Source organism: Corylus avellana, chromosome 4, assembly GCF_965113065.1.
Source record: "Corylus avellana chromosome 4, dhCorAvel1.hap1.2, whole genome shotgun sequence".
NCBI classification, from domain to species: Eukaryota; Viridiplantae; Streptophyta; class Magnoliopsida; order Fagales; family Betulaceae; genus Corylus; species Corylus avellana.
The window spans coordinates 23,270,335-23,286,612 of NC_142493.1; positions in this window are offsets into that span (position 1 = coordinate 23,270,335).

Genomic DNA, 16,278 nt, shown 5'->3' on the forward strand with positions numbered 1-16,278 from the left:
TCAATGTTCATTGACATCAGTATCAAATTCGTCAATATATTATTTCCTTAATGATCAGTATGTCATCCACAATATCTGAATACAAACAAAAGACACATAAACAAACCGAAACATAGCATCAAATTCACCAATGTATTCTTTCCTTAATAATAAGCATGACATCCCCAATATCCCAATATCCCACACTTGAACAACGAAGTTTGTTAAATGTTGAATAATTAGGTATTCGTTTCTAGACAAGAATTGCACAAACAAAAGACTATAAAGCTTAGATATGAAGTTCATGTGACGTTTTTTCTTCTAAGTATGAAGAATTTGGAAAGCAAGGTTTGAATTTTAGTGCAATAAAAGAAAGTGGGGAATGAGACGACATAAGAAGGAAGAGTCCATTCCACAAATTTTCTAACTTGAGGCAGATTGATCAGGCTTGGATCAACAACATATAGCTAGAAAACAAATAGGGCATATGCAAAGACTACAATTCTATGAACCTTTCATACAGTCTGGTTTAAAAATTGGCTTCTAATGCTTTTTTGTGAGAATGCACGTCAAGTAATTTTATATATTCTATCACCTGAATCTCACACTTTTATTGTGCAACTGATCTTTTGATATTCATTACTTTATTTTTTGCTGGCATTATATTTGTGACAAACTAACTCCCCATTCAAGTAGCATGAATTATAGAAATCATATCAATGATGCTTCCCTTCCATTTTGTTGATTTACATATGACTATATGCTATTTAATTATAACTTGATATTCATTTATATGGTTCAAAAGGAATACTCTAAAATTTTGGGTTAAACGCACATTACCATGTGGTTTAACAACTTTATTTTTTTCTACCTACGTTTCCATTAGTATCGTAGATGGTAATCAGCTTATGGCTAAAAATGAAAATGGTACTTCCATCTAAAATCCATCCATAAAATTGATGGAAGTCCACATCAACCCAATAAAAACTGGCATGTGGCAATGTATAATATTAAAAATTTAAAAAAAAAATTAAAAAACTCATTAAAAATTAAAATTATATATATATATATATATATAATAACTAAAAAGCTAAGAATATAAAATAATTAAAAAAGTCCTTTTAGAAAAAGAAAAGAGGTGACTCATTAAAAATTAAAATAATATTTTAAAAAACTAATAACTAGAAAGCTAAAAATATTAAAATAATTAAAAAAATAAATAAAAAGAAGCAAAGAGGTGGTTTGGCCAGAGGTTGGTTTCAACCACCCTCTACAGCGATTTGGGGGTGGCCGAAACCACACCCATAGGCCTTGTGGGTAGCCTAGCTACTGCAAGTCTGAGGGTGGCTGAATGTAATGATTCAAGAAAAGCGTCAACCACATCTGCACTATCATCCCCAAAATGATTAGTTAATTTGAAACTTTCCTAAAATTCATTATAAAGCTTAATTTTACCTAGTAACAAAGCAAAGTGAGACTCAGCACTTTTAACTATTTTTATAAACCACCCACTATATGTAGATTACTCCACATCTTCCCAATATGAGAGCGGGGTATTACACATTCTCCCTCTTAAACTCCAAACATCCTCGTTAGAACCATGTCATGCAATGCTTCAATACCGCATGGTATGACGTTACTAATGGCCCACTCCAAATGATATGTTATTGCCCTATTGCTAGAAGTACTATTAACAATCCTTGACATCACCCTCGAAACAACTGCATCAAATACCGCCAAGGTATCCTCGAGATTATCTTCTACTCTATGCAAATTCAATTCCCATCACTACCATTGGGAATCTCTAGCCTACCGCTGCGAGTCCTAACTGATTTTCTTCCATTTGTAGTATGATGTATCAAAACAACCACCAAGAAGCAAATAATATTATAACAACTACTACCATGATTATCTAGCAAACCTATAGATTTAAAACCTGAAATGACTCAAAAAAAAAAGTGTTAGCCATATTTGCGCTATCATTTCATGAATAGGACTATTAAATTTAGATTTTTCATAGAATTTCTCATAAAACCCAGTTTCACTTAATAACTAGGCAATGTAAAACTTAGCACTTATGACTATCTTTATAAACTCTATATAGGTTACTCCTTATCTTCCAGATATGGGACCTGAGTGTTACATCATCTCTCCTACCTTATGGGAGAAAGTATGTGAAATCATAGCTCAAATGCAAAATAGAGATAGTAAAGAGATGATTATTTTAGTGTGTGGCTGATTTAATTGTTTTTTGTGTGAAGGTGTGATCGAATTCTGTCGTATGGAGAGGGCCTTCAACAATTTATCTTATTTATGTTCGTGGGGAACCTAGATTTTCAGATCATAGACCCATGTGTCGTATGGAATATTTTGGGCTGAGGTTGAGTCAAGCCCCAGCCTTATTATTCATTAGTAATAAGCTATAGTATTATACTTATACAAAAAAAATAAATAAATAAGCTATAGTCTTATTAATGACAGCAGCTCCCAGGCTTTGTACAATATCCCTCCGGGAGCTGAATCATGCCTTTTTCAGCCCTACAGTGCATCCATTTTGTGAGAAGCCATTTGCAAACCCACCTCAGAAACAGAACATGCGCTTTGCATAATTAATGTTAAAGTGCTTCACATTTACATTCTCTTTTCCTTTCTTTTTCCACTCTTCTTGGTTTTGCTGTAGCTCTCAGTTTCTTTGTCTAATATTACCTTTACTTTCTCTTATAACGCATTGTACTTTCGATCATCACATCTTCTTAGCTAACAGCACACTTACACACCAATTCAGTAAGTTGCATAATTCTGTTAACCGATTAACAAGCACCCTTTCTGGCATCTCATAGTTCCGTACGAGCATCTCATAATGACGTACTTCAATGCTTAAACTATATATATATAATAAGCTGTCTGCAGGATGAACTCGACCTATCAAGAAGTGCCAAGTGGGTGGATGACGAATTTTTTATTCATGATTCTTTAATTTGTTTAGGGAGTACATAGATGGTGACTGATGACATTGAAAGATGGTCAAAATAATCATCCGGGTCTAACTTTTTGCTTTAAATGCAAAGAGAAGTAAAAGAAAGATTTGATGGATACTCATTGCCAAAAGTGACGGAGAAAATGTAGAGAAAAAGAAAAAGAAATGATAGAAATCATAAAGCTCTTCTGCTCTCTCTGTTGTCGTTAATGATTCTACTGAAAAAAGGTCGGTTTTCTTGATCGTCTCCCATCTCCACTGCGGTTTGCTTTTATTTTTACTGTTGGATGTTTAACAAAATACAAAAGCACACGACAGATTTCCAGCTTTGGCAGAATGAGACGCTATGATTTAGAAACACCTCTAATTAATTATTTAATTCCACGTTTGTCCTTTGCTGGTTGCTCTCAATTATACTATTAATAATTATTTTACCGTAGGTACTTCCACAAAAAGGGATGACCATGGTTTTTATTTTACGGTTAAAATTTAGGCAAATACTAAAGGTCCAACTTTTTTGCTCAACAAAAGTTTAACTTTTGTCTTTTTTTTTTTTTTTTAAAAAAAAAACAAGATAAAAAATGAAAAAAATGTCTGAAGCAACTCTATCTATTTTTGCCTTTCTTTTATTTAGTATTTTTTTTAAAATGAAAAAATTATATTTTTTTTCATAATAATGACATTTTCTTTTAAAAAAAAGGACATTATTATGAAAAAAAATACCAATTTTCATTTTAAAAAAAAATACCAAATAAAAGAAAGACAAAAAATAGATAGAGTTGCTTCAGACATTTTTTTCATTTTTTATTTTTATTTTTTTTAAAAAAAAATAAGATAAAAGTTGAACTTTTGTTTGGCAAAAAAGTTGGGTCCCTATCGTACATCTAAAATTTAAGGTTGGTATATTTAATGATGCACATAATTTTGTATTATTTAAAAATATGCCAATATTTACTTTATATATATTATTATATAATTTATATTTACTAACTTTAAATTCTGATTATAAAATAAATTTGAAAAGAAAAGAATCATTGTAAAAAAAAAAAAAAAAAAATACAAGAGTTGAAGTAACTCTTATGGTTTAAACCCAGACGCAATGGAATAAGTAACATGCAACAATTAACAATACAGGTAACTATAACCTATTGTAATAATAAAAATTTCAACGCCAACAATCACATGCACAATATTTTTGTTGGCAAAGAGGAAATTCTTAAACCAAAGAAAAACTTCTCCGGAGCAACCAAACCCAGATTCAACTCTACTAAAAAAGAGAACAAATTACAAGCAACAGTAAAGCTTACAACTCCTTTGTAACTTTACCACGACAATTTGTAGGATGACCCACTCCTCACATGTCTCTCCTTAGTTGATTATTCTTCAGAGGGTGACCTCCTTATCGATTATTACCGGTAGACTTGAGTTCTAACTTTGGCTTGAATCCTCATCCAAGAATCTTCACACGAACAAATTCTTGGAATAACATTCAAGAACCCTGTGTAGTATCAAAGGTCTAAGGTGCCATTTCAATACTCTTTATGGAGGTTCTGAAAATTGTGTCCAATAGATGCATAAAAGCTAGCCTTGACGAGGTCTCAATTGGGTTTCAGTAGTGTCGATCCCGCTAGTGTCCCGGCGAGGTCCCGATCAGGTCTTGACAGGGTCTCGATGGTGGCCTAAGGAAGTCTTGGTGGGGTCCCGAATACGTTCCAATTAGATCCGTCGATTTAAGAATTAACAATAAAATGCTCAATCTCGAAAAATATTTTCTATAAATCATTTTATATCGAAACAAATAGAGTTATAGTGTATTTTTAGTTTCCTCCAATATCTCAATAGATTATGTCTCTACAATATTTAATTCCTTTTAAAGAAAGAGCTTGCTTTTACCCCCAATAAGATAGACATGCACCACATAAGAAGGCACGCTAAAGAATTAGATTGAGTCACCTAAGGGAAGTACAAAAATAAAAAGGAAATGAATGGTGAAGAAGGTAGCTGTTTTTAAGTTTTATCTAAAATTTTAAAGTATGAAAGAAAATTTGTGAACCATATAAATGAATATTAAGTTCTTAAATTGTGTATAGTCATATGTAAATCAACAGAATGGAAGGGAAGCATCATTGATATGATTTATATAATTCATGATACTTGCATGGGGAGTTAGTTTGTCACAAATATAATGCTAGCAAAAACTAAAGCAATGAATATCAAAAGAGTTGCAAAATAAAAGTGTGAGATTCAAGTGATAGAATATATAAAATTACTTGATTAATTAAATGTTGAATAACTTTGTCCCCTCTCACACAAAAGCTTTAAAAGTCAATTTCTAAACCAAACTGTATGAAAGGTCTTCCTTCTTATGTCTTTCATTCCCCACTATTTATTTATTTATTTATTTTTTTTTTTTAACTAAAAATACGAGAGATGAAAGAGAGATTCGAATTAGAAACCTCCACTTCATAAGGCGTGATTTCTAGCCGATTGAGCTACTCCTTGTAGAGATATTTAAGCTTTCTAATCTTTTGTTTGTGAAATTCTTTTCTAGAAACTAGTATCTAGTTTTTCAACATTTGGCAAATTTTGAAATCTCTGTTTCCTTTCTTCCTTTCTTCAATTAAAAAAAAATCAAAATCAAAATCAAAACACCCGATCTAAATTGTTATGCAAGATTCAATTCTCAATTTAGTCTTTCCATGAACCAAATTCTTTTCTTTCTTCTATAATAGAACAAGCATACAATATGCAGTTCTCAGCTGACATTGCCGAGGATATGTAGAAACGGAAATAAATATATCCCATTCTGCAGTAATCCTAGAAAACAACAAACTATGCTCAACTAGCCCACCATTATCACTTTCCTCAACATGGGTTGAGATTTTTTTTTTTTTTTTTTTTTTTTAAATAAACTTTTTTCTTTGTTTATTTTCCACAGTTTTCTTGGGTACCAAACACCTTCATTACAAAACAAAAATTAAACACGAAATTGAAGATTTATCAAAGAAAATGAAAACGAGTCCGGAGATCGAACCGTGGAGCGTACAAGAAAAGCCCAGAGACAAGAAACTTTTCGACAAAGTAACAATTAACGAGGCGATTGTTTTTTTGGATTGGAAAATTTTATTTTTTTGTCAAAAAAAATTAAGAGAAAATAATAATTTAAACGGTTTATATTAAAAATAATAAATAGAAATTTAAATTTTTTTCTATTCAAGTAAAAAAATCTATTTATTATTCAAACAAAGGGAAATCTACCATCGGTAAATCCCGAATTCCCTTTGTTTGAGTACTATCTCTTTCTAAATTTAAATTGTTTATATTAAAAATGGTAACTTCACTTTAAACTCTTGAATTATTAAATAATTTAAGAAGCTTCAAAATTTCAAAACCTCTTAATTTGGACCCTAAACTTTCAATGGCAATCAATTTAAACCCATCGTCAAATTTTAAACATTAAAAGTGAGACAATGATATTTATACTCCTGACTTTTTTTCTTTTCTTTTTTTTTTATATAAAATTTTAAATTTACCCCGAATTTCAAATTTTTTAAAAAAAAAAGTTAAAAAAAAAAAAAAATTATTGATGTTTTGGTCTTTTTAGGAGTAAACCAGGGCAGTTAACGGCTAAATCTAACAAAGGGGTTCAAATTGACTGCAATTGAAAGTTTAAGAATTCAAATTGAAAGATTTTGAAGTTTTTAGTAGCTTCTCAAATCGGATGATAATTCAAGGGTCTAAAATAAACTTATTCCTATTAAAAATAATACATATAAATTTAATTACTTTCACTATAAAATTATCTAGAAATTCTAAAAAATTATTATAGATCGACTGTACATGAACCCAGCCCAAACTGAACCCAGATTCTTTGCCTGCTAAACGACTCGTAGCACATGTTCCACGGTTTCGACTTCCCCTCTCTCTCTCTCCCCAACGACGGTGCTAGAAGTGCAGCCCATGAACCTGGAGAGCGCAGAGAGGGAGCACCACATGTTTCCCTGCAAATACGATGTCTTACGTTAACACCATTTCTCGTTATTGGTTTTTCTCTGAATTTTTTTTGACAAAATAAAATTTTCTAATCCCAAAAGCAATGGCCTCGTTCTTACTTCGTCGAAGAGTTTCGTCGTCTCTGGGCGTTTCTCGTACGCTGCACAGTTCGACCTCCGGACACTTGTTTTATTTTCCTTGATAAATCCTCAATTTCGTGTTAAAGTTTTGTTTTGTGTTTTATGATTTAGTTGAACGTGTTTGGTAGCCGAGAAAACTGTGGAAAATGTAAAGAAAGTAAGAAGTTTGTTTGTTTGTTTTATTTTTTATTTTTAAGTCAAAATTGATATATAATGGTGGCCTTAGTTGAGCATAGTTTGTTGTTTCCTGGGTTTACTGCAGAATGAGATTTCTTTCTGTTTCTACATATCCTTGGCAATTTCAGCTGAGAAGTATATTGTATCACTTGAATGATTGAATCTCACACTTTTATTCTGCAACTCCTTTGATATTCATTGCTTTCCTTCCATTTCGTTGATTTACATATGACTATATGCTATTTAATAACTTGATATTCATTTATATGGTTCAATATGCTATTTAATAACTTGATATTCATTTATATGGTTCAATATGCTATTTAATAACTTGATATTCATTTATATGGTTCAAGAGGACAAGATTTTCTTCCATACTCTTAAATTTTGGGTTAAACGCACATTACCATGTGGTTTAACAACTTTATTTTTTTTTTTACCTATGTTTCGATTAGTATTGTAGACACTACAAAAAATTAAATTTTTTTTTTGACGGCCCGTTAGTGACGTGTCAAGCCTGATGACACGTCACTAACGGTTAGTGATGTGTCATTAGCAACGTGTGTGGCATGTGAAAAAAGGTGGGTGTAACTAATAGGACTTTAGTAATGTTTCAATTTGTGACACGTTACCATTTGGTGACGTGTCACAAATCAACACGTTACTAAAATATTAGTAACGTGTCAATTTTTGATACGTCACCACAAAAATTGACACATTACTAATGTTTTAGTAACGTGTTAATTATGCCACATCACTAAATGGTGACGTGTCAAAATTGACACGTTCCTAAACTTTTTTTATGACGTGGCAATAGAGCAAATCAATTCTCTGAAGAAACAGCCACATAAAACACAAAAATTCTGATAGTTGGCGTCGCATATGAAGAGAAGGAATCCTTAATGAAGTAAATCACGGCTAAAAACTCTAGAAGGAACCAGATTTGTTTGCTTTACCCTCTAATTCTACATAAAGAAGCCATACGAACTCAAGAGGGAGGGAGAGACATACGGAGAAGAGCAGAATTTGGCAGGAGGAGGAGTTCTTTCCCCATTCGGTCCGTTAGTTTATTTTACTTTGCTTTGTTTAATGTTTAGCACCTTAGTTATGGAATTTATTTCCATGATTATGAGTGGCTAATCTTTTTAGCTAGGACAATGGGTTAAGCCTAGCATTTTTATTATGTATTCTTGAGACTATTTTAATTGTTCTTCATAGATTAATGATTGAATTTTGGAGATGTTTTTGATTTGATGATACATTCACGTGACAAGTTTATTTTGATTCATTATGATTTTTGTTTATATCAAATGTTTACTTTGTTTGATTTGTTATGATTCAAAAATATAGTGAATGCTTAACATTGTTATTAGAATCAAATTCTCAACAAATCCATGTCCAATCTACTTTATATTTGATTAATGCTTTATTGATCAATCTTCCAATTAGGAGAGTTAATTCTTTTCCTATTTGAGTAAAAAAAGAAATGTCTCAAGAATATGTAATAAAATGCTAGATGGATCCTTGAAGCTCTAGTGTTTTTACCTTAATTTATTGTACATAAGTTAGTCTTGTTAATTTAATCACTCAATTGCCCCACTTTTTAGTGGAAAACCAAAATCAAATCTTTTTAATTTTCTGCACAATAATAGTAACTTTACATAGTGTTTTACTATTCCCTGTGAATCGATCTCATACTTACTGAAAATTTATTACTTGTGATAGCCTGCATTTGGATTTGCACTCTTTTTGGCATTGCTAGTTTAATTTATGTTATTTTTTTTATTTTTTATTTTTTATTTTCCTTCTTTTATTATTATTTATTTATTTATTATTTTTTGAATGCAAGGGTGGAGAAATCCTTTATCAGGTGTATACCAAAGATCATTTTGCTCGCCATTGGCTGGAACTTTTATTTCATCATGTTGTGACATTAGGGACAATGTAAGTTTTAGGTTGGGGGGAGGAGCTTGATTTCTGATATATGTTGCTTTATTATTATTATTATTATTATTATTATTATTTTGTTTTATTTTCGTCCTTTTGTTTTTACAGTTTGTATTTTATTTTATTTTATTTTTAAATGTTGTTCTTAAGAATGGGCTAAACTATAACAGTGATTTGCATTTCATTGGCAAGTTTGAAATTATGAACACATGATCATTACGTTAGGCATCCAAGTTTTGTTACTAATTTTTTGGCAAAAGACTCACTTGTTTTGATTTGAACTTATCACAAGCACATTAACACATATTCTGTGAGGTATGAAAGCAATTTTGTTTATCTTGAGATTTGTTGATGGATTTATTGGATGGATAATCTTAGCATAATATATATATATATATATATATATATATATATATATATACACACAAAAATGATCATTTTAAGTTTTTCACTGAATAACCAGATATCTTACCTCATTAAGTAGTGAGTGTTCACGTAAAAATGTGAGAAATTTGGATTGATTGATAACCTAGCTAGTTTGGCTTCGTACCCTTTTTTACTCGAGTTAATAAGCTCATAGGGGTGTTTTTACACCTAATGCCCTAAAGCCATCTTGTTTAGGAGTCATTGGCCTAACACTCGTTATATGGGTCAATTAGAAAGCTTAAAGGAGTTAAGCATTGCACAGCCTACAAAAAAATTTAAAAAATTTAAAAGATTTATTATGTCTTGATTGTTTAATTTGATAGGAATTCCTACAAATTTTGAGGTTTGAACCGTTTATTTTAAAGATCAAATCTTAGTTTCACTTTGCACTAATCAAAACAAGTGATGTCTCAATTGTTAATTTATGAGTAATTTGACTTTGGATTTCTTAAAGATTTCAAAGATAGAGTTTATATTTTTAAGCTTGCTTATGAATAAAAAAATCATTGTTTTTGTGAACATTCATTCCTTTTAATAATATAATACTGACAATGTTTGTGGGTATCATTTCTGTTAAACCATCACGAGACTAATCTTGTCCACTAGAGATGCCTAGAGGTTTAAAAGGCTTATTGCATATGCTAAATACAATCGTATATCCCACGAAAAATGACTTATGTTGTATGTTTTCATTTGTTTTTAGTTTTGTATTGCCAAGAACTAGCAATAAGCAGAATTTGGCAAAAGGAGTTCTTTCCCCATTCGATCCATTAGTTTATTTTACTTTGCTTTGTTTAATGTTTAGCAGCTTATGGAATTTATTTCCATGATTATGCGTGGCTAATCTTTTTAGCTAAGGCTATGGGTTAAGCCTAACATTTTAATTGTGTATTCTTGAGTTTAATTGTTCTTCATAGATTAATAATTGGATTTTAAAGATGTTTTTGATTTGATGATACTTTCATGTGACAAGTTTATTTTGATGTATTATGATTTTTGTTTATATCAAATGCTTACTTTGATTTGTTATGATTCGAAAATATAGTGAATGCTTAATTTATTGTAACGTTGTTATTAGAATCAAATTCTCAACAAATCCATATCCAATCTACTTTATATTTGATTAGTGCTTTATTGATCAATCTTCCGATTAGGAGAGTTAATTCTCTACCTTTTTGAGTAAAAAAAGAAATGTCTCAAGAATATGTAATAAAATGCTAGGCAGATCCTTGAAGCTCTTGTGTTTTTCCCTTACTTTATTTTAAATAAGTTAGTCTTGTCCCAATGTTTTGAGTTCTAGATATGCATCAGTTTGTATCATTCTTTACCTCATGATGCAGTTTCACCCTTCTTCCCCTTATTTCTTTACAGATATAAAAAAAAAAAAAAATTTAAAAAAAAATAATAATAATAATAATAAAATTAAAAAAAAAAAAAAAAAAAAAAGGTTGGTTTTGAGAGATTTTGTTGTCTTGGAGTAGGTTTTGATAAATTTTGGTATGTTTTTCAACTGGAGGGGCTGTTTCACGGTAGCCATTGGAACCCATTGACAATGATGAAGCTTTTTCTCTTCATTGACAAGTGTGCGTGTGTTTAAAACAGATGGGGGTATTTTGGGTAAGCGACTTTGACTGACGGAATGGCCGAATTGCAAAACTTTGGCAAATTTGGAGAGTGAATTGCAAAAATTGAAACATTTGAGGTTAAGTTGAAAATGACCCCAAACTTTGAGGGGTAAAATGTAATTTTTCCTTAATTTAATTACTCAATTGCACCACTTTTTAGTGGAAAACCAAAATCAAATCTTTTTAATTTTCAGTACAATAATAGTAATTTTATATAGTGTTTTACCATTTCCTGTGGATCGACCTCGTACTTACCAAGAATTTATTACTTACGATAGCCTGCATTTGGGTTTGCACTCTTTTCGACACAGCACCAACCAGGGCGAGATGTTGGATCACTGTTTCGTGGTTTCACGTATGTGGAGTTGCCCTTCATATATAGATGTACCTTATTTCTTCTGAATACGGAGAGAGACTGTGGGACCGTTGAGTAGTCCACCTGGAGTTATTCTTGGGACATAGTCCCCGGGTTACCGGGGACTCTCCGATGCTTAAGTCAGTATTAGTGTATGGAACTCATAATGGAAAAATAAATAATGAAATAATTTGGAGCTAATCACCTTTATTCATCTTGTTTCTTGCCTTTGAAGCTTCTGATTTGGTTCCTTTCGCTGAGGATGTAGGTAATGACATAGTATACAACTCATACTTGAGGGGTTTTTGATGGCACCTTCTTAAGTTGGCTTTGTCCAACCTTCTTTTTATCATCTTGAAGATCGTTTTATTAGTTGCTTCAGCTTGCCCATTGGCCAGGGTGTGTGCGGGTGAAGAGTAATACTCAGCTGTGAGCACCAGTCTCTGAAGGCCGGGTTAGCAAACCGGCTCAATTATATTTAATTACTCAATTGCACCACTTTTTAGTGGAAAACCAAAATCAAATCTTTTTAATTTTCTGTACAATAATAGTAATTTTATATAGTGTTTTACCATTTCTTGTGGATCGACCTCATACTTACCAAGAATTTATTACTTACGATAGACTGCATTTGGGTTTGCACTCTTTTCGACGCAGCACCAACCAGGGCAAGATGTTGGCTCATCACTGTTTTGTGGTTTCACGTATGTGGAGTTGCCTTTCATATATAGATGTACCTTATTTCTTTTGAATACGGAGAGAGACTGTGGGACCGTTGAGTAGTCCACCTGGAGTTATTCTAGGGACATAGTCCCCGGGTTACCGGGGACTCTCCGATGCTTAAGTCAGTATTGGTGTATGGAACTCATAATTCAAAAATAAATAATGAAATAATTTGGAGCTAATCACCTTTATTCATCTTGTTTCCTGCCTTTGAAGCTTCTGATTTGGTTCCTTTCGCTGAGAATGTAGGCAATGACATAGTATACAACTCATACCTGAGGGGTTTTTGATGGCACCTTCTTAAGTTGGCTTCGTCCAACCTTCTTTTTATCATCTTGAAGATCGTTTTGTTAGTTGCTTTAGCCTGCCCATTGGCCAGGGTGTGTGCGGGTGAAGAGTAATACTCAGCTGTGAACACCAGTCTCTGAAGGCTGGGTTAGCAAATCGGCTCAATTATATGCCCTCTAAAACGAACCGAGCTAGGATTGCCAAAACTCAGTTCGGCTCGTTTCATTTACACCCCTACATGTAACTTTAATATTGAAAGTTTACAAATCACAATTTATCCTTGAATCAATCTTTTGACCAAGCACCTACATTCTCTTATCTAACAACTTGAAGTGACCTTTAATAAAGAATTGATCAAATCTCTAGTGTTTCGTTACACTTAGTTCCATTAAACACTTAAGCTGAAATTTCCATTTTGTTCATCAGTAATAATTCTTACTAATTACTTCAAACAGTAACATTGATCATACCTATACAACTTCAACCTCAAAATAAAGTAATGTAGCAAAAATTCATTTGGTCTTGTTTTGCTAAATACATCAATGGCCAAAACCACCGCTCAATATATCCATACAGCAAAAATTTACAGCTATTAACTTTCATAATCAGTAATTAAATTCTAAAAATCATCAATTGCTTATCATCACTTACCAAAATTTTTATCTTAAAGATTGTATCACCTAATTGACCAAAATTGATATTCTATCAGAATTTACAGACTTCAATACTCATACTAGCTACAAAACATCCAACAATTTCTATGGTCATTTATTGATACTTTTCTGATCATCAAAGTACTTTAATCAAATCCTAGCACCTTAAGCTTAAACATTTTCAGCAACTAAAAGTAAATATTCTTTCCATCTAGCAAAACGGATCATGCATTAAATCTTTAATCCATATAGTTCTTAAGTCTTCTAACTATAAACTTTCTTGAGTGGCAAGAGTAATCCATCCATTCTCTCTCTCTTCCGATCCTATTCTCCTCCTACTCTCATGCTCCGGCTTCCTACTACGTAAAAGCCTACAGAATATTATAACCTTAGCTCTGATATCGCAACTGTCACACCCCAATCCCAAAAAGGGACCATGGCGGAGATTATGTGTTCTCAAATGTGTAGTATAAATTTTTTTAACTCATAAATTGATTCCAAAAATTCACTTAATACCTTTTATTGAATAATTCCTAGTTGGGTATCACATCAACCAAATGTTAATGCAACTAAGTGTAGAAGATGACCTATGTCTAAACACACCATGAGTAACACCAATGCAAATCATTAACCTTAAACTTATAAACCTGAGTTTAAATAAGGAAAAATCAATGAGACTAATGCAATCTAAGACTAAGTGAAACACATCCTAAAAACATGGGGAACCAATAAATTAAACAATACAAATGAATGCAATTGATGCAAGTAAAATGACTAACTTTTCATTGGAGCATTTTATCAAACAAGTGGTATGCATTATGAAGAGTGAAAGATGCAAAATAATATAACTTGTGCGAAACATTCCCAAATACATGAGGAAAATCAGTAATGTAACACAAACCATCTTTTCAAAGCAGATACTCAAGTTGATCATGCGAAAATTTTAAGGAAAAAGATGCAATGCACATGAAATACCATAACTCAAAATACACATAAAAACTTAAGCAAAAATGTGGAACAAGGAAGTAAAAAATTCAAAGAATGAGATGAAATTTATCTTGTGAGTTGATCATGCGAAAATTTTAAGGAAAAAGATGCAATGCACATGAAATACCATAACTCAAAATACACATAAAAACTTAAGCAAAAATGTGGAACAAGGAAGTAAAAAATTCAAAGAATGAGATGAAATTTATCTTGTGAGTTGATCATGCGAAAATTTTAAGGAAAAAGATGCAATGCACATGAAATACCATAACTCAAAATACACATAAAAACTTAAGCAAAAATGTGGAACAAGGAAGTAAAAAATTCAAAGAATGAGATGAAATTTATCTTGTGAAAAAGGGGTTAACAATCAGGTTGGAGAACCATCACTTACAAACGTGACCTTTCGATCCCATTTGAACATGATACCAAAAAATTTGTAGAAACCAGCGCAAAAAATTTGAAAAATAACACCGCTTTCTACAAATTTTAAGGCACCAAAACAATTTATACCCGACCTGATGCATCAAGATAATTTTTCACAACATATCAAGAAACATTTGATGATTAATGAAATAAAATCATGTAGAAGATCAAATTGTGTTAACTTTAGATGCAATCAGATTTCAAAAGATTGATGGATTTCAATTCACACACAGTGCAGTCATAGAATTTAACAATTAAACAACGCTTGCATGCCGTGTGTAAACAGTTTCCAACCAGACCTTAGATTTATGAGATTGTTAAGCTTTTCACCACTAGTGTATGATAATACATTTTAAAGCCCGAAAATCCAATCGAGCTCTAGGACCTAGGAGCACTTTATACGTTGTCTTTCAACGTTGTGTCCCCAAACAGCACTAGGCACTATAAATGGTGATCCTAGTCCATTATTGTTCGACTTTTTCCGCAATGAATGAACAATGACTCTTTCTATAAGGACATCAGATTTAAATCTTTGACAAGCAATTAATGTAAACCTTTTTGGTGTTTATTTTTTACACCTTTTTGATTTATTTTTTTTTACACCTTTTTGGTGTTTTTTTTTGTACACCTTTTTGGTGTTTCTTATTGCATGTGTACCATATAGTGAGTAGGGTAACACACTAAATTATAAGCCCTAGGTTCAACTAGGCCATGATTGATTTGGTCCTATAAAATGTATTATCTCCACCAATGACTTTGCTTACCAAGAACTCATAGGACAGCATATTAACAAGTCGGAATTCTTAGATGCACGAACATTGCAAGCATAATTTAAATGTTTAATACCATTTATGCACACAATAACATGCAGATCCATCACAAAAAATAATCCTCAAGCATAAGTCACGCAAAATGAACTAATGCATAATTTAAGAACATTAAGCACAAATGCAACCACGTGTGAATACAAAAGTAAGACCCCCAATTTTTTTTTTCTTCTTTTCAAAACTGAAAATCAAATAAAAAATAGTGAAAAAAAACTAAGCAAAGATTTAAAAGCAATGCAATAATATATATATATATATATATATATATATATATATATATATAATTTTTATTTGAAAAAAAAAAAAAAAAAACCAAAACTGAAATGAAAATCGGATTAATGCACCAAATGTAAAAGACAAAACAAGCAACAACAAAAATATGACTTATATATTACTTATCAAAAAAAGTAATATGACTTATATATATATATATATATATATATATATATATATATATATATATATATATATATTTTTTTATTAAACGCAACAATGTAATGAAATGACAAACAAAAAAAAAAGCAGAAAATATATATATATATATATATATATATATATATATATATATATATATATAATTTTTTTATTAAACGCAACAATGTAATGAAATGACAAACAAAAAAAAAGCAGAAAATATGAATATGCAAAATGTTTTATGAATGACATATGTACCTAAATTTTTTAATTTTTTTATTAAACACAACAATGTAATGAAATGACAAACAAAAAAAAAAAGCAGAAAAATATATATATAT